Consider the following 18765-nt stretch of genomic DNA (forward strand, 5'->3'; position numbering starts at 1 on the left):
CACATTTACATTGTTTTACAAGCTGCACACTTACTACTTTACATTGTAGCAAAGTATCATTTTGTCAGTGTTGTATATATATATATACTGTATATGCCACCACATTTTTATGGTAATGTTGAGGCACTTCGAGCTCTTGGTTAGGGAACGATCATGGTTTAATATAGAAAACGTTCCCAGTGACTTGAGAAACGTGTATTACCACTTAACCAATACTACGATCTTTCTCTAAACTTAACCTTGAAAGCAGGTTACCTGAATCTAACCACACACAGGAGTCTGGATGCAGTGAGTAAGTTGGTCCTAATTGGGAAAACAATGTAGTGCTATATAAACATAATTTCTTGGAGACAGGGCAGTATAGTGATTAAAAACATTGGCCAGTTCACCTTTGTCACCAATATGTAAAAGGGAGACTGTCATTTTAGCTCAACAGTAGTATGTCTATCTTATGTTAGCTAACATTAACCATCATAAGCTACTGGTCATACCAGACCAAGTAAAACTGTACCAGCAAATCATTTGATTGTATTTCAGTTTATCAATTCAACTCTTCATTTGTATGAGAAAGAGTGTGATGTCAAAAGATACACAGTATTGCCGCCAAACAAAACACTATCTTTGACTTGCGCCAGTCGACGACACAGTGGTTGTATGAGGCAGCTTGCATTAAATGATGAATCAGGGTATTGCTAAGAACGAGAACACGTGTACTCAGACGTTTTAACTGGATAAATACAGGTTAGAGGTACTTTCCCCCCCCACCCCCATCAGCATGCTGCCTATCAATTCCAGCATTTACCACAAAAGTGGCTTTCTCATTCAAGACTTGTTATAAGCCCAGCAGAAACAGCTTTGTTTTTACTACCGTATCTTAGAGGCCTCGCACATACTGCACACATTGTGCTTGAAAATAGTTGCATAAGATGCTTTTAAATGTCATGCATTTTCTTCTAAAGTTAAAATTATTATTGTAACTTTTAAAACTCAGTACACAGACTACTGTAGGTGGAAAAGAAACTAGAGGTGTTAAGTCAGTTATCCAGGCACGTGCCTTTGCTCTGCTGTAACTGTGCTGAATTACTTCTGCTGTTCGCCATAGAAATGACAAATGCCAAAAAAGTTTTTGTAAAAGATGGAGAGTTCTGAAAAAGATGGGTTTTAAGTAGTTTTATAAAAGCAGCTGAAGCAAAGGATCATGGTTGCTCAGTGGGTTAAGAAGTAAACTGTGTATCTGCAATATTTAATTCATTAAAAAATAAAGTGAAAAAGGCACCTGGAGCTAAGAATAAATCGGATCCCAAGAGAGTAGCTTTTTACTCGTGCCAAAAAAAAGTGATAGGTGGAGAGTCACAAAGTCAGTATCAACCACTTCTAAATAAGGTGTAACAAGACTCTACATTCAGCAATACAATGTCTTATGACAATATCATAAAAAAAACGTTGGGGAAATCTGACTGTTGCTGTGTATAATAAACTAACATTTAAGCAGTTGTTTAAAGTAAATAAATGCATTAATGCCACTGTTGGGAAAGTTCACTTTCTACATGAACTAGTTCAAAGTTTAGTTCACAAATTTTAAAATAAACTAGTTCAGTTCATAGTTCATACTTCAACATTTTGAACTAAGTTCACAGTTCCAAAAATGAACTAGTTCATAGTTCTTTTCTTCCATATGTTGCTTCAGTTCAATGTGCCGTTTCAGGTTTGCTGTGGATGTGACTGAAGTGTGGATTTTCTTTTTGAAAGCCGGCGGGCAAAGTTTGCACAGAAATGTAAGATTTTTCCCATCCTCACCGACCTTGTCGTAAAACTTGTTTGTTCAGAATGAACGAGTTCACAGTAATGTTCATCAGGCAGTAATGCAGTATGAGCGAGTTCATGAACTATCGTTCAATGAACGCGTTCAGGCACAACACTGATTAATGCAATGGCAGAAATATTGACATATTCGTTATTTATTAAAACAGCGAGTCAGTGATGCATTAAAGCGGTCAAAGGAACATGTAGTATTTCAGTCCTTACAAGAAGATGGAAAGATGTACTTGGTGTAGCAGCAGGATGCAGCACACACACACACACACACACACACACACACACACACACACACACACACACACACACACACACACAAAATCTGCAGATGAACAATAAAAACACTCAAGCAAAAATTCACACACATGCATATAACCTTTCATAACCCCTTGCCTAGCTCAATTCCACCCACACACACAGTTATACAGCAGCAGGCGGGATTAGAGCAGGATGCATGTGGCTGAGCCCAGCTGTGGTGAGCCAGCCAGTGGATGTGGCATATCAGTCTCTCAGCCTGCTAAATGAAAACTAAATGAAAGGCTCTCAGATGCTGTGAGCGTTGCGTAAGCGAGGCGCCGAGCAAGGTCCCAGGATAAGCTGATTACGTGGCAGACTCATATTCATTTCCTCATCCCTTAAAGAGCCAAGCGGTGTGGCTTAGCGAGACCAGTTCCTCTCTGCTCTGGCACCCAATCTGCTCCTCTCCTCTCTTTGTTCCATATCTTTCTCTATTTCTTCTCTTTTTAACTCTAAGTCAGTGTGTGTGGTCAGTGTGTGACTATGTGTGTGTGCTGCAAATGATCTCCTCTCACATGCTTCCCCTGACCGAAATGAGTCAAAGGCAGCTGCTAAATCTGCTTTGGATAGCTGCGGCAACAAGGCTAAAAAACATGTGCAACTGACACAACACACACACGGTTGTGTATATATATTCATTCTCATGCACAGACATAAGCACAATACTTTACATGGCTTAATATACACACCAAGGCTTTGCAGCTGTGAGGGTGTAAGCAACATGTTATCCAATTGTCAGCATATGTCCTGTATGCCACTGCATGCCTGCTTGTGTGGTTAGTTCAACAGTAGCCGTGCTGTCAGGAGGTCAGAGTTGATGGCCCTGCAGAAGAGGCGGCATTCTATGAAAGTGTCAAAGTGACTTGGTAATAGTTGTTTATCTCCATGTGAAGAGAGAGAAGGAAGAGGGGCTGATGGGAGAGTAAGACTGTGACTGGAAATGATCTTTAACAGGTGGTAACTTCGTCTGTCCTTTTCCTCTCATTATGGGATATGCCTATGTCAGTATGTGTGTGTGTGTGTGTGACACAGAGTCTGTTATTGTACAGCTAATCCTCCGCTGAGGACACAGCGTGTAAACGGAACAACTGTGCTCACAGCACCAAGGAAACGCCAGCCCTTCCTGGTTTACACTTAAATCACAGTGGATAGTTCAGGAACAATGCCTCCATTTTGAACACAAGGGGAAAATTGTCTTCTTGAGCATTTGGTCACACTACATGGACCACCAGTAAAAAACTTCTTACATGTACACATTCGAAAAAAACTGAATCTTTCCATGACAGGATAAAGAGAAATGAGCGAGCCTAATGGCATATTGAGAAAATATAACTATCATCCAGCTTGAACAATATATATATATATATATATATATATATATATATATATGTGTGTGTGTGTGTGTGTGTGTCTATATATACAGTACAGGCCAAAAGTTTGGAAACACTTTCTCATTCAATGCGTTTCCTTTTTATTTTCATGACTATTTACATTGTAGATTCTCACTGAAGGCATCAAAACTATGAATGAACACAAATGGAATTATGTACTTAACAAAAAAGTGTGAAATAACTGAAAACATGTCTTATATTTTAGATTCTTCAAAGTAGCCACCCTTTGCTTTTTTATTAATAAGGGAAAAAAATCCACTAATTAACCCTGACAAAGCACACCTGTGAAGTGAAAACCAATTCAGGTGACTACTTCATGAAGCTCATTGAGAGAACACCAAGGGTTTGCAGAGTTATCAGAAAAAGCAAAGGGTGGCTACTTTGAAGAATCTAAAATATAAGACATGTTTTCAGTTATTTCACACTTTTTTGTTAAGTACATAATTCCATATGTGTATGTGTTCATTCATAGTTTTGATGCCTTCAGTGAGAAATAGTAATGAAAATAAAGAAACACATTGAATGAGAAGGTGTGTCCAAACTTTTGGTGTGTGTGTGTCTATATATATATATATATATATAGACACACACACACACACACACACACACACACACACACACACACACACACACACACTGTTTTGTTCAAGCTGGATGTTAGTTAACAAGAATACTTTCTCAATGTGCCATTAGGCTTGCTCATTTCTCTTTATCCCCTCAGCAGCACTTCGTATTTATAATAGAGAGAATAGGCGCCATCATCCCTGCAGTATAACACTCTGGGACACCTACCTCTTTAGATGGTTCAATTTATTTCAAGCATTTCCCTCTGCTCTCCTGCTCACTATACTGTAGTTTCTCCCCAGCTGTAACCACACAGTATCCTGTGCAGAGTGAAGGGGCAAAAAGCTCAGAATATAATACAGAATAAGTAAAAACAATAGACATAACACAATAAAAGTAAACACAACTTGCAAAACAAATCATCAGCTATACATCAGTATACGTGCGGTAGTTGATACAACAAAATGAAATCTCCTGGCATGGGGACGTTAAGTGCTATTTGTTCATTATATTAATTGCTCAAGGTACAAAGCATAGGCTACGAATGTATTATTTCTCAGGGGGTGACAGACATAGTTGGCCTGTGATAATTAAAAAAACATGAAAGATATTGCAGTTGACAGGGACCAAAAGCAAAGAGGGATTATGTAACAGAAAAAATGGGTGCTCATAATTGCTGTGGATGCCTGAGCTAAAGTATCCCTACAGGGACTTGGTTTAAACACTAAACCAAGTCCCACAAGGGAAGAACCACGGGCGTGCAGACGATCAGAAAGGTTGTAAACATTTTGCAGGTAAAAATCGAAAGTGTACGAATCAATGATGATAATCCCTCATTGCACAGGAAAACTGTTTTGTGTAGTGGAGAAAGGACTTTGTGGAGATGTCTTTCAGCACTTTATTGCATGACACCGGCATTATTTGCCTGCATTTGGCAAAAGTCGTTAACCAAAATGTTTTATAAAATAAAACATTCTCTACTTAAACTAAAAATATATATTAGCAACACTAAGAAACTTAAAGTATAAAACACTGATACCATGTACCCTTCAATATTAAAGTATCTGTTTAATCTACAATGATAATTAAATATTACATTGTTATCTTTTCTAAGTAAGACTTGGGGGTTTGTTCAAAATAACAGGAGGAGTACAATGCTATTATTACCAATGATGCATGATAGCAGAAACCAGGTTGTATGAAACTGTGGTTTCCTGTATTATCTAGTGTCTAGCCTGTCTGTGACTTTCCTTTTTCTCCTTTTCCTACTACTGTGATTTAAGCTCTGTCACTGCTCTCATGACTCAAAGTCAAATTCCTGTACTTTTTGAATAGAAGAAAGATTTTTTTTTCTTTTGGATTACGGTTCTGGGAAAATACTTTTCTGCTTTCCCTTTTCAATGTGTCTTCCCTGTGACTCACACTGTGCTTTGTGTTTGCTGTTTGTTACCTGCCAGCCAGCCAGCCTATTACCAGAGCAGTGACCGCATTGTCGCAATAACAGGCCTTTATCCGCACACACAGATTCACATTCCCACCAACCTCCTCTGTCTCTTACAACTGCCCCGCTCTGTGCCGTCTGTGTCCATAGCAACTGAACAAAATAAGTTACTTATTATAGGACAGGGGCTCAGCTGGCAGTTGGTTTTCAATGAGATTTGTCATATCCTCTTCCAGTCAGTTTTTAGTAATGAAAGTTTTCTTTTGTTCTATTACATTTTGTTTCCTGATGCTCAATACTACACCAATGCTTATTTTTTTAAATGATTGTCATCTGATTTTGAACAGAAACAACTAGCTTCAAAATATTTAAATCAAATTAAATTTGTAACAGTATGGTTCTGTGGTAATGCAGTTCTTGAAAAGTCTCATGGTGTGTTTATGCTCTAATGAAAGGACCCAAAATCAGAGATATGACAGCAGTAATTAATGATTTGACATGAATAAAGATACAGTATTTACAACTTATAAAACCTTTATAAAAGGATGACTTATGAGAAATATGTTGCTGTCTCAAAAATACAGATACATACTAACCTCTCTGAGCACCCTCAGTTTCTACTTTGCATTATCTGCTGCTTTTATCTTCTAACTGCGTCAACTGAGTGACACTTCAAATGGCTTCACAGACTCCAAGAGAGTGAAGGAAAGAAGAGGAGGAGGGCTGTTGGCTGGTAGGAGCTGCTGTGGAAGATTCAGAGATAGCGTTGCAGATTGTCAAATTCCTCCCCTATCCCCCCCCCTCTCCCCTCCCTCTGTCCTCTGAAGCACATCTGTGTGGAGGCCTCAACAATGGAAGACATTCAGCGGCTCAGATAAACTCTTCTCCTGCTCCCGCCGTACCACCATCACCGTTATCTCAACACGCTCCCTCACCTCCTCCTCCTCCTTTATGCTCCTGCACTACATTTACACCTCCTGCTTCCTTTGTCCCCCAGATCTCACCACCACCTCTGTATCGCCGCCGCTGTTCCCTCTCAACCCTTGATAAACTACTGCCTGCCCTCCCCTTCACCACAGTCACTCCTGTTATCACCCTGCTGTTAAACTACACCATCAGACCATTGCCAGATGTGGCATGCTGCAGCAGCACTTTCTCTTCATTACTGCATTCATTGTTTTTGACTTAGCGTTTCTTTGCAGCCATTGTCAAGGTTTTGTTTTTCTTAGATGAGAAAATTATATCATAAAAGTGATATTTTGCATTAAGGTCCACATTTTAGGGGTATTTCCCTTAAAAATAAGTTAATTTTGGTTCTTACAGATCTCCTTACATGTGTTTGTGTTTTTTCTATTGGCCATCAGTTTATGATGTTGCCAATAAACTACAGCATTATTCACAGTATTCTGTAACTCCGACAGCTAAATTAATTGAGGAGAGATAAACACGTCAAACTAATGGACTAGCAGCTTGTTCACCAACAACCAGCCCATACAATGTTCTTTGTCCCTCCTTTTAACTAAAACTCTGACCATAAATTGACCCCATTCATTCCATAACGGCCCAAAACTTTTCTGAAATTAATCCCATCAATTGTCTTTTGTCAGCAGTAAAGACATTGAATTCGTAGCTAAATGTTTATAGATGTTGGATATGGACTGTCACACAGCACCAAGCTTTAGGACAAGACTATTGTATTTGCTCTGTTCTGTCAGAGCAATTAAAAACAGCCAATCAGGGTGGCTGTAGCTTTATTACCAACATGCTGGATTACATGCGTCAGCGTCAAAACTGTAATAAACCGAATCCTCCCTATAATGAGCACATTAATCCCCCCTCCCCCCCACCCCACGCCACCCCATCTCCCTTCTCTCTGTGAGCACTAATAAACCTGTAGCAACAGATACCACTATCAGACCCAAAGACAATTTAATCATGGGTTATTTCGTATAGCTCACAAACTCTCTTGAGGTGTTTGACTTCTTTAACATTTTAATTAATGCAACAGGCAAACAAACATTATCCTACTGATAATCCTGCCTATTGGTTACCAGACACTTACTCCGGAAGTATGGCTGCAGGTTGTGGAAGTTCACGTACAGGGGACAAGCAGGTATATATGGAGTCCAGAGTGACAGACACAAAAAATTATGGACTTGTAAATCAGTCTTTAATTGAATTAATGAATTGGCACATTTAAAAAGCATTTTATATTATACAATATATTCATGTATCGACCATCTGTTTTAGTTTTTCTTCTGTAAATAATAAATGAATCATTGAATTTTAAAATGGAATTGGACAATCACATTCAATCAGCAGCTAGTAGTGTATAAACCTTTTTTTGTCATTTTATGATCTACACTCACAAAAGGAGGAGGTATTTAATAACTGCTAACAACACAGTTGTTTTGTGCAGGTAAATAAAGCAGCTTTTGAGCCATTTTATTCTTCAACTGCAGAGAAAATCAGAGCAATGCAATTACTCCATTAGGCCTTCTGGCTTACAAAGGCCATACCCTTGAACATGGGGATAGAGAATGATGTTTTCTATAGGACTGCTGTCCTCTCAGGGCCCATTATGCTGCTCCCATGATGACGTCAGGTTTGCCCTGCAAATTAAAATCTGGTTTATGGCATGAATCGAGAGTAGGTGTCACACACAAGGAATATTAATGTGTGTTATATGCACTAAAACAATGAAGTTAGTTTGGAGCTAAATTCATAATGAGTAAAACAGCAAATCACCCACATTATGGTCCTCAGTAGCATGTCCGCTAATAATCCAAGAATTTACAGTACTGTAAGGGTGTAGCATATGATTCAATCAGTCAAGTCATCATGTTACTTTTTTGTCATTTTGAACTTTTTAAGGATAAAGTGAATATTACTGTTCTATCTGCAGAACAATTTTGCCACTGGGCCTTTGGGCACAGACACTAATCCCCCAACACAACAAATTGTTTTTTTCTGTGGTGTTTTACGGGTGTACCTTATAACACAAAAGTTCTGATGTTGATTGCAACTATGTTGAAGATGAAAAAAAGGTTCTCTAAATCCTTTCCAAACCTCTCTGCCACAGATCCACAGTAACATTCCTCTCTACAGATGTCATCCAAAATGCCACAGCATACGATACAAAATATAAAAAAAAAAAGAAAAGAAAAAATGGTGATGCAGGTTATATTTTGTACTGGCAGGGCTATTCTGCTGCCAAACAAAGTGCTTAACGAGTTTAATGTAGGCTTACTGAATCCTACATACTGTGCAGTTTTATTGGACAAAATGAACAACACCATAACTATACCACTGTGAGGCTGTACTTGAGCTAAATGCTAACCTTAGCACACTAGCATGCTGATGTTTAGCAGGTAAATGTTTTCCCCAGGTAATCTTAGTTTAGCATGCTAACATATGCAACATAACTAAGGTTATCATAATTATCATAATAATTAATCCAGAGGTGTACATAAATGTCTGAAGCAAACTTTATGGAAATACGTCCACCAGTAGTCAAGGTATTTCAGTCTTGAGCACCATCAACATTTAAGTAGTTTGTTTAAAGGTTGGTGTAGATGATGCCATTGTTTAAAGTAAATAAATGCATTAATGCAGTGGCAGAAACATTGAGAACATGAAATATTCCTTATTTATTAAAACAGCGAGTCAGTGGTCATTAAAGTGGTCAAAGGAACATGTAGTATTTCAGTCCTTACAAGAAGATGGAAAGATGTACTTGGTGTAGCAGCAGGATGCAGCACACACACATCCAATCTGCAGATGAACAATAAAAACACTCAAGCAAAGATTCACACACATGCATAACCTCTCATAACCCCTTGCCTAGCTCAATTCCACCCACACACACAGTTATACAGCAGCAGGCGGGATTAGAGCAGGATGCATGTGGCTGAGCCCATAAAATTGTGACAACAAAAGTCATTTTTGATAACATAACAGGCTGACAACAGATGGACTGTATATGAAGTAAGACAGGCTTTTAAACAAATCTAAACAAAAAGTGAAGTGAGTGCAGACAACAGGTACAACTGGTATGCAGCCATTATATTTTTCCTTATTGTCCCCCTTTTATTCGGTCTCTTTGTGTATACTGTATATATTGCATGCAGGTGGTTGTACTGTGAAAAACAAAACTCTTTGTTTACCCTGATCACCTCATGGTGGCGCTAGAGGAAAAGTCAGAGGATCATCAGAGTCCGTGTGATTCATCTTCTGGGAACTATGAATGTCTGTACATAATTGTTTGCGTACAGAATTGTTTGCCCATCCATCCAGTAGATGATGAGATATTTCATAGAATATTTGACAAATTTGACCTGCTGGAGTCAGGGGATCACCAAAGACATGAATATCTGCACCAGATATGGTAATCCAACTAATGAAGACATTTTACAAAAAAAAAACACATGCTAACCTGGCACTACATGTAAAGTCAGGGGATCACCAAAGTCTGGAGGTTTCATCCTCAGTGTACCATAAATGTCTGCATACAATCTAATGGTAATACTGTAAATTGTAACACTGATTTTCTCCCTGAAGATTAATCTGTTTGAACAAACCTTGAACCAATGCTCCTGTGCTCGTTATTATCTTACTACTCTCACTTCATCTACGTGACTGGAGTGATTGATAGAAAATATCAATATCCTTGTGTGTCTCATTAAAACATTTTGAACTGAACCCTGCTTTGTGTCACCGAGTCTCCGAGTGCTCGTCACTGCTTTCAGAGACAACTCACTCAGGTCAAGCCAGTAGATGAAAGGATACGAACCACAAAACAATTGTGTTCAGATTGTTTCATAACAGTAATCCATCCAAGAGCTGACATATTTCAGTCTTGATCAAAGTGGAGGACTGACTGACAGACAGACTGAGACTGCCATCCATAGAGCTGCCCTGCTAGCGTGGCTAACAATCAAAATAAAATCAGACTCTGTATCCGCTGATGCTGACTATTAAAAGATCATCCACAGCTGGACTATGTGTCGATCAAAGCACATTTTCTCACAAGTTAATATATTTACATATGAGCATAACTCTTGGGAGATATGGCTGGTGTGCAAGTATGCGCATGCAAAAACAGTCTCATATACGGAATGTTTGTTAAAAAGTGTGTTATATCTCATACCTTCCAATCAAAGCTAGACCTGTACGGCCCTGCGGTGTAAAAGCTTCTTCACACTGAATATTCCTAACAGGGGTCGTCATGTAATGACAGCACCTTTCCTATACAGATAGATCTAACACTTTCCCTCCTTTAATCCTTTCATCCTCTCCTCTCCTCATCTGACTCTGATCTTCCTTGCTTATCTTATTCAAGGGGGTCGCTGAGCGATGGCATCCTTTTGTGGAAAGGACGGATCTAAAGATAAAAGGCAAGTTTAAAATGCCGGTGACTCAGCCGAGGCGCTGTCAAATAAATTGGGACGACACCTCTTTCGTCCCACCAGACTCTACCAGCTTCATTTTGATTCCTGGTTCAGATAAGTGAGCGACCGCTAACGAAGGCGCAATGTTTCTTTCCTTGCAATCCTCATAATCACTCATGTAGTTTAACTCTCTCGCTCTCAGACATCCATCTGAGTTTTTTTTCTCTCAATATCTCTGCTTTAATCAGCTCTTCGTGTGCTTATTTAGAGTAAGTGATTGCCAGTAATGTGCCCCGGCACCGAGAGGCCAAAGCACAGGCCCTCCTTGAAAACCATAGATCTTCTCCCACTGCTATCGCTAGCTCTCTACGTGTGAGTGATGATCTCCATATGCCCAGGCTTACCCCTATTCTCACCAGTAAGGCTCTGTGTATTAGTCATGCCTGCATGCCATTATCACCATGTGTCAAGTGCACACCTGGTATGTGTGTGTGTGTGTGTGTATGTCCAAATACAAGCAGTGTGTGGTTGTGAGGGCTAGAGTGTCCAATTATACAGTATGTGTGTGTGTACCCTGTTGCTGTCGCCTGAGCACATCACTGCCTCACCTTCTTAGTCATGTTAGCTTTTTGCCACAGCTGCTCACTGTTTGCTTACACTGACCCTGTCTGCACCTCTCAACTCTCTCAACCTGGGCTGCACTTCCTGCCACACGCAGAAACTGCATCTGTCTTAATGTCATAATACAAAAAACAGACATACAAAAGGTGGCACACACACACACACACACACACACACACACACACACACACACACACACACACACCATCTTGTTCATCTTGTTAAATACAAAAACAATCCTGCAATAAGTCTTATATAAGTCTGCAATAAGGTTATAATGCTCAATTCCTGGTTTAAAAAGGTGTTGATTCAACTTGATAATTTTGGAGGTTGAAGTTTGTATTAAGTTAGAATGTGAAGTGGTTGTAAAATGACAACTCAGTCTGGTTTTAGATAGAAGTGATTTATACACATAACTTTGAATCTTTTTACAGTCCCTGCAAATCTGTAATTTGAGCATCAAACACGAGTTGCTCCTTTAAAGAGAATGGCCACCATCTTGAATAAATGTAAATAGAAACTGCTAACGCCACTTCTGTGCCACTGCAGTCCACTTCACTGTTTCTATCTTTATCTGTCACGGACAGATCTCAGGCCTCACAAATGACCTTGTCAAACTAATAAGCTTGCAAGTGTTTAGATTTGCACAGTTTCGAGTGCTTGCAGTCTGCTCTGACAGAAGAACCTAACCCAGCTCATTTGTAGGCCCTAATGTATTTTATTATTCATTTAAACTGCTTCTTCCTCAAACATGAGAATCAATACAGACAGGTCTCTAGTCTGTACCTCAAGTACAAAGGGATAGCATGTATGCATGTATGAGATATGTGTATTAGTTTAAGGGTGCAAACACAGCTGCACATGAACAAACACCAATGCTAAATTGTATATATAGTTACATATAATGAACTATATTACAGAGACTTGCATATGTGGAAAGACAACTTTTATACACACACTACTGGTCAAAAGTTTTAGAATACCCCAGGTTTTTTTATTGAAGTTTTAGCAGTTCAAGTCCAATGATTAGCTTGAAATGGTACAAAGGTAAGTGGTGAACTGCCTGAGGTTGAAAAAAAAGTAAGGTTACCCAAAACTGAAAAATAATGTACATTTCAGTATTTTACAAAAAGGCCTTTTTCAGGGAACAAGAAATGGGTTAACAACGTAAAGCTGTTCTGCAGCAATGGAGGTTGATCAAGCTTTGAAGGTTGGTGCTACCACTTCCCACAGGTGTTCCAACTTGTCTGGATTACTTACAACCCCCTTTGTTTGTATAAAAGTATTGTTGGAACACAATGTGGTACCGTACCCTCATGAGCATTATTTGAACAGTATTGTACTGCAGAAAGTAATGTGTTGCCATAAAAATGGCGGGAAAAAGGCAATTAACAATGGAAGAGAGACAGACCATCATAACACTTAAGAATGGTGGTCTTTCCTACAGAGAAATTGCAAAGAAAATCAAGGTGTCAGTGAGTACAGTATTTTTCACCATCAAAAGGCACTTAGAAACTGGGGGAAACTCTGACAGGAAGAGGTCTGGCACACCCAAAACCACAACAGAGTATCTTAGAGTCAACAGCTTGCGTGATAGGCGGCTCACAGGACAACAGCTTCAAGCACAGCATAATAGTGGTCGTAATAAGCAAGTCTCAGTTTCAATTGTAAAGAGAAGACTTCAAGCTGCAGGTTTGATAGGTCGAATTGCAGCAAGAAAGCCATTGCTAAGATGTCAGAATAAGAAAAAGAGGCTTGCCTGGGCCAAGAAACACTGCCAATGGACCACTGAAGACTGGAAGAAGGTGCTATGGACTGATGAATCAAAATTTGAAATCTTCGGTTCATCACGCAGGATTTTTGTACGCCATTGAGTAGGCGAAAGGATGGTTCCTCAGTGTTTGACATCAACTGTCAAACATGGAGGAGGAAGCATGATGGTCTGGGGCTGTTTTGCTGAATCCAAGGTACAAAATATAATGAAGAACAACACTAATTTGTTATACTCATATGATAAATAAATTAAAATAACTGTAAAGTAGCAATCATTGCTTTATTCTTCTAGTAATATTTTTTGTGCACAGTATAATACATCCATGATTGCAAATGGTTTATAATGCCAATGTCAATATATTATATTTCAAACATACATTTTGTTATATACGTTAAGGTTTATCCACTATGTCTTAAGTCTCAGGGGTTGTGAGTTGATTAATGGGATAGGAAAAAAAAAATCACTTAAGCTACACAATAATAATTGTGAATAACCTGATAATTTTACCGTTTACAATTAAAAAAAAAAATAAATAGTCATATCCTGGTCATAACCTATAGACATATAGAACTAATGATAACATGGCTTCATTCTATGGGCTCAAGAGCCAAAAAGGTTTGGGAACAACTGCACTATGCAGGATTCTATGAGCACCTCTATTGGACATGTGCTAGAAGAGTGAGAACAGTGAGAATGTTCAGATTTATTGAAAAGTGTAGTCTGCAAGATAGTCTTCTATTAAAAGACACTTCTTGTTAAATGTAGCATTTCTCTTTTTTAAAAAGGTTATGTATTTGGTAACATGTTCTGATTTGTGTTTATTGTCAGGAAGAAAAATATATTATTCATTTACTTGCTTGATGTTACAGCACAGGACGCTGGCAGGGAGTCAACATCTTGCTCAATAATACTTAAGAAGGAAGGTTCAGTACTTCTACATCACAACAAAGTCCTGCTGCCTTTAATATCACTTATTTGAAACCTTTCTCTTGCTTCATGACAGCAGACTAAAGTGACAGTGTGTGTGTGTGTGTGTGTGTGTGTCTGAGTTTGTCACTGTCAAGGGCCAAACTATTTCTTTTTCTCTGAGAGATTTGTACTCTGCCGCTTCAGACATCACAGGCCTTTGACACCCACGGCTGTGGCTCTATTTTGTCAGATGCTCCCAATAAGTAGCGCCAGAGTGGCAGTCTCCACACAGACACATGAAAAATACAAACTTCTACTGAGGTAAACCAGACTAAGAGGGAGAGATGAAAATGAGCCAGGAGGGAGGGAGGAGGAAAATGGGACACAAAGAGATAGAGATGAGGGCAAATAAGAGCAGAATAAAGCATTGCGATAGAGGCTCACAAGCGGGTAGAGGATTGTCTTAAATAATTCCCCCCTTGCCAACATTTCACAAAGCTTCCAGACTCAAATTACCTTGGCTGCTTTTTCATTTTTTTTAATGCCAGCATTGCTTTACATTAATGTCCAGGCTCCTTTTCAGTGTGCTGTACATTTTTCTTTGAAGACCTGTGCCTGCTACACATATAAACACATCGCAGGACACACACTCATGTAGACAAATGCAGGCAGTTTAGAAGAAAGAAACTGGGTTGGGTATGTTGAAGTTATTAAAACCAAAGTATGCGTTTGTTGGAAGGCCAACGAGTGGACGGTTATGGGATCAATCTGAGCGCAGAACGGGATCTACGGCTAATAAGCAGTAAAACACAGGTACACACACAGTGACACAAACACACACACACACACACACACACGTCTGCACACACGCAGAAATGTGAAATATAAGCCAGCACCACCACACCCTGAGAATGTGCAGCGCTACACTCCCTGCCACAGACCGCATTTAATGAGACTGCAAGGGACCACTAGTTGAGAGTCTACCAAGAGACAGCACACACACACACACACACACACCTAGAGCATACATCACACACATACACACACATACACACACACACACACACACACACACACCTAGAGCATACGTAATTCTCCAGTGGATAATTACTCAGGGCTGCATGCACATCACTATAGAAACGCTTGTGCACAGAGGTACTGCAAAGTATTCTGCTATAGAATTCATATAATGAATAGTACACAGTGTAATACTATCATTCCAGAGCTGAACCATTTAAATAAGAACATGACGCTGCACCACAACAAGCAACAAGCTTTATATTATTCTAAAGGCAAACAGGTATCATGGTAATCACTTGTGCAATGTATGCATAACTAACTTTTGCAAGCAAGAAACTCTGGTTCCACTTGCATGTCTGTGTTTATATCTTTGTAGTACAACACATCATACGTGTGTGTATGCACGTAGTGTTGATGTCTGTGCATTTGTTAGTACAGTATGTGAAAGTGGAGATGTGATGCTGTAAACTCCATCTGAGGTCAATTTAAAAGAGCTGGTTCGCCCAGACTACTTGGAATATTTTCCTACCAAAGAAATAGTTTCTTTAAAAAAAAGAATGTTTTGCGGATTTTACAAAATAACATGGACACTGCCAATGTCTGTAATACCATAAACTTTAAAAGGGTAATAGCACATACTACAATACTACATACTTATAATAAGCAGCTTTTGAGTCTGTAGTGAGTTCACACTGGAAAAGTAATAAGTATACTCAAAACAGTCAAAAAATATTGATTGATCTCTTGATGTACACTATTCCCCCATAATGCAATGCTCAGAGAAAATGGGGGAGATACACTCCCAGCTGAAAATAGTTAAAACTAGTTGCGGATGGTGATACAGGTGATAGTATAAAACGGTTCAGTGTGTTGATTTCTTGTATAACAGTATACTATAAAGATTAGTATATAGTACAAACTGTATATAGTTAGGATGTAGTATGGCATTGTGACATGGAAAGTGATGATGCTGCTGATTTTGGTAAAGGTCATTTTGACTAAAACAAAGCTTATTCAGCTTTATTGTGGTCACTGCAGTGTGGGGTGAAGAGGAGGAGGTTTCAGGACACAAAGATTAGTGCAATTGTTTGGGCTACCAAGCGACAGAACAAAAAAGAGGAAGCTTACTGAGCAGAGAGGAAGGAGACGTTTAGCATCACTGTTGCCCAGTTGCAAAATTCTATATTTCAAATTCACTGCCCAACCCTAACTACGGTTACTTTCACAGTACAAGTGTCATTAAGAGTAATTTTAAGCCTTTTCTAACTGTTACTCTTCGTCATCCGTCTTTGTTGTTTTCTCATAACTCACCTGACATTAATCCCTCCTCCCCTTTCTTTCTCTATCTCTCTCTCTCTTTCTGTCTTTACCCTGAAATCATCCTAAAGCTTGGGCACTCAGCCAGGATAGTGAGCAGAAGGGTTTTGGGGGGTCTGACAAATGGCAATGGAAAGGGCTTTGTATACAGCCAGCATTATTCATAAAGTACTTAAATTGTTCGGATCCTGAATATTCAAATACCTGCAACTAAATCTGCAGCTTGGGAGCTTTTCCGAGGCACTGAATGTATGTAGGAGAGGAAGCATCAGAGATGCCCTGGAATAAACAAAGCATTACTGAAAAATTGCTTCTGCAAATGCATTTTCATGAGATCATTACAGATAAATTGGCACTTAGTTTATAATACATTCATGGATTTTCTCACTTAAACATATAAAGTGGCACGGACAAAAGAATAAAAACACCTTTTCGATAGGACTACTTTGTAAAACGGTAGGGTTACAACCCAGATGGCATTAAAGAACGGGCTAATAACTTTCCAGTCACAACTGCTCCTTTCCCAAAGGATTATATAATAGAGCGAGAGGTTCCAGGCAGCCACGGAAAACCTAAACCGATCTATAAATTAGCTTGCAGGTCTTGTGGTCGGCTAAGTCAGGGCCCTGACGGCACTGATTTGTGCCAACAAGTCTCAGGTCCGACAGGCTCTCTGCTGGTTATCTGTCATTTTTTCACCACATTGCTCTCTCATTTCCTTGTACTTTTTGTCATACGCTTTATTTTTTTCCTCCCTCTCTCGCTGTGTGTTTAATATTGTGGATTTTGGGTCTCTGCTGCTATTGTGGTTCTTACAGTAGATGGCTCCTGCTGATATTTATCATCCTGTGGTCTCTCTGTCTCCATCGCTGTCTCACTCTCTCTCTCTCTCTCTCTCCCTTTATTGCCTGCATTGATGAATGGGTAGTCCACTGTAACCCGATGCCCGTCTCCTCCCTGCATACCTGAATAATAACATGTATACGGAGGAAATGTAGACAGCTATCTGTCCGGGGTCGCAACCTCTGTGTGACTTCAACTTAAGTTCTAAACATAACTTGTGGTGGCGCCTTGGGAAAAAAAAAAAGAGGTTACTGGATTTACTGTGTCACATCTTCAGACAGTGAAGGAGAGTGTCTGTAGTAGATGGTATTTTTAACCATAATGCCCCAAAATAACTTACAAATCATTGCAACATGGAAGTTGAGCCTGACTACAAAAGCTGTTTGTGGCAACATCCTGAAACTTTTATGAGGCAAAAAAAAAAAAAGTCAACTCTTTGAAGAATAGAATAGCCTTAATAACACATTTTATCATTTATTTTTCTCAGCATACACTGGAGGAAGGATATTGTGTGGCTGACAGATCTGTTGTCACATTAAATCACTGTGTTGACAATCATGCCTTTAACCAATTTACCCTCAAATAACCCCATCTTTAAAGACTCATGTTGATTGGTTCTTCCTGTGCTGTGACTAATGATGACCCAGGCTCCGGTTGTCTCTTTGGCTCCAGCCAGTTTGAACTCTGACCTCTGTGACATCATGATTGACTCTGTGTCGGTACCAGCTGTTAGCATAAATATTTATTACTAATTACCTGCAATGAGACGATTTTCGTTCTCTTTGATCATGATAGAGACAGAAAGAGTTCTATTTATTTGGATTCTGTCTATCCTTGTGATGTATCACTTAGCCTCTGGCGAGTTTCGGCGAAAAAGTAGATCCCTCTTAACTTTTGCCAGACTGCAACAAGACATCATTCTATAAGGCGCTGCTGTGGCCAATCAAATAAGTGCAAGAGCACACTTTTTAAAATCTGGAGCGAATGAATCAATAATTGTGGTAGCTTTTGACGTGAGCTTGGCTATTCATAAATCGTGGGTTTGTGCGGGATGACCTGTGTTGCGCTAGGGACGATTCTCTCTGACCAATAAGTGGTCTGAAGTGTTTGGACTCTGCCTTGTAGTATCGGCTCAGCTTGCTTGGAACCTCATCCGAGGTGGTACCAAGAAAAGTACCATATACTGTCCACAACATTTGCCAATGGAAAACCAAAAATAAGCGAGTCGAGTTGAGTAGAGCAGAGCCGTACCATGCAGTGGAAATAGTATACAATTATTATTATTAAAACATTGATTAGTGCAGCTTTAACTACTGTATACAGGTACAACAGATTAAAAAACACGCATGAGTCATTTTTGGGACAGTTTCTGGCTTATTTGGA

General features: G+C 39.3%; 1 long non-coding RNA gene across 1 annotated transcript in view; it reads right to left on the reverse strand.

Annotated features, from left to right (window-relative positions):
* Nucleotides 1-7784: 7784 nt before the first annotated feature.
* LOC114567548 (uncharacterized) overlaps nucleotides 7785-18765 on the reverse strand; it is a 45639-nt gene continuing 34658 nt past the window's right edge. The window contains exon 3 of the long non-coding RNA XR_003694191.1: nucleotides 7785-8120. This is a non-coding gene — a long non-coding RNA (uncharacterized LOC114567548). The remainder of the gene's footprint in view (nucleotides 8121-18765) is intronic.

The sequence above is a fragment of the Perca flavescens genome, chromosome 14, assembly GCF_004354835.1.
Source record: "Perca flavescens isolate YP-PL-M2 chromosome 14, PFLA_1.0, whole genome shotgun sequence".
Lineage (NCBI taxonomy): Eukaryota > Metazoa > Chordata > Actinopteri > Perciformes > Percidae > Perca > Perca flavescens.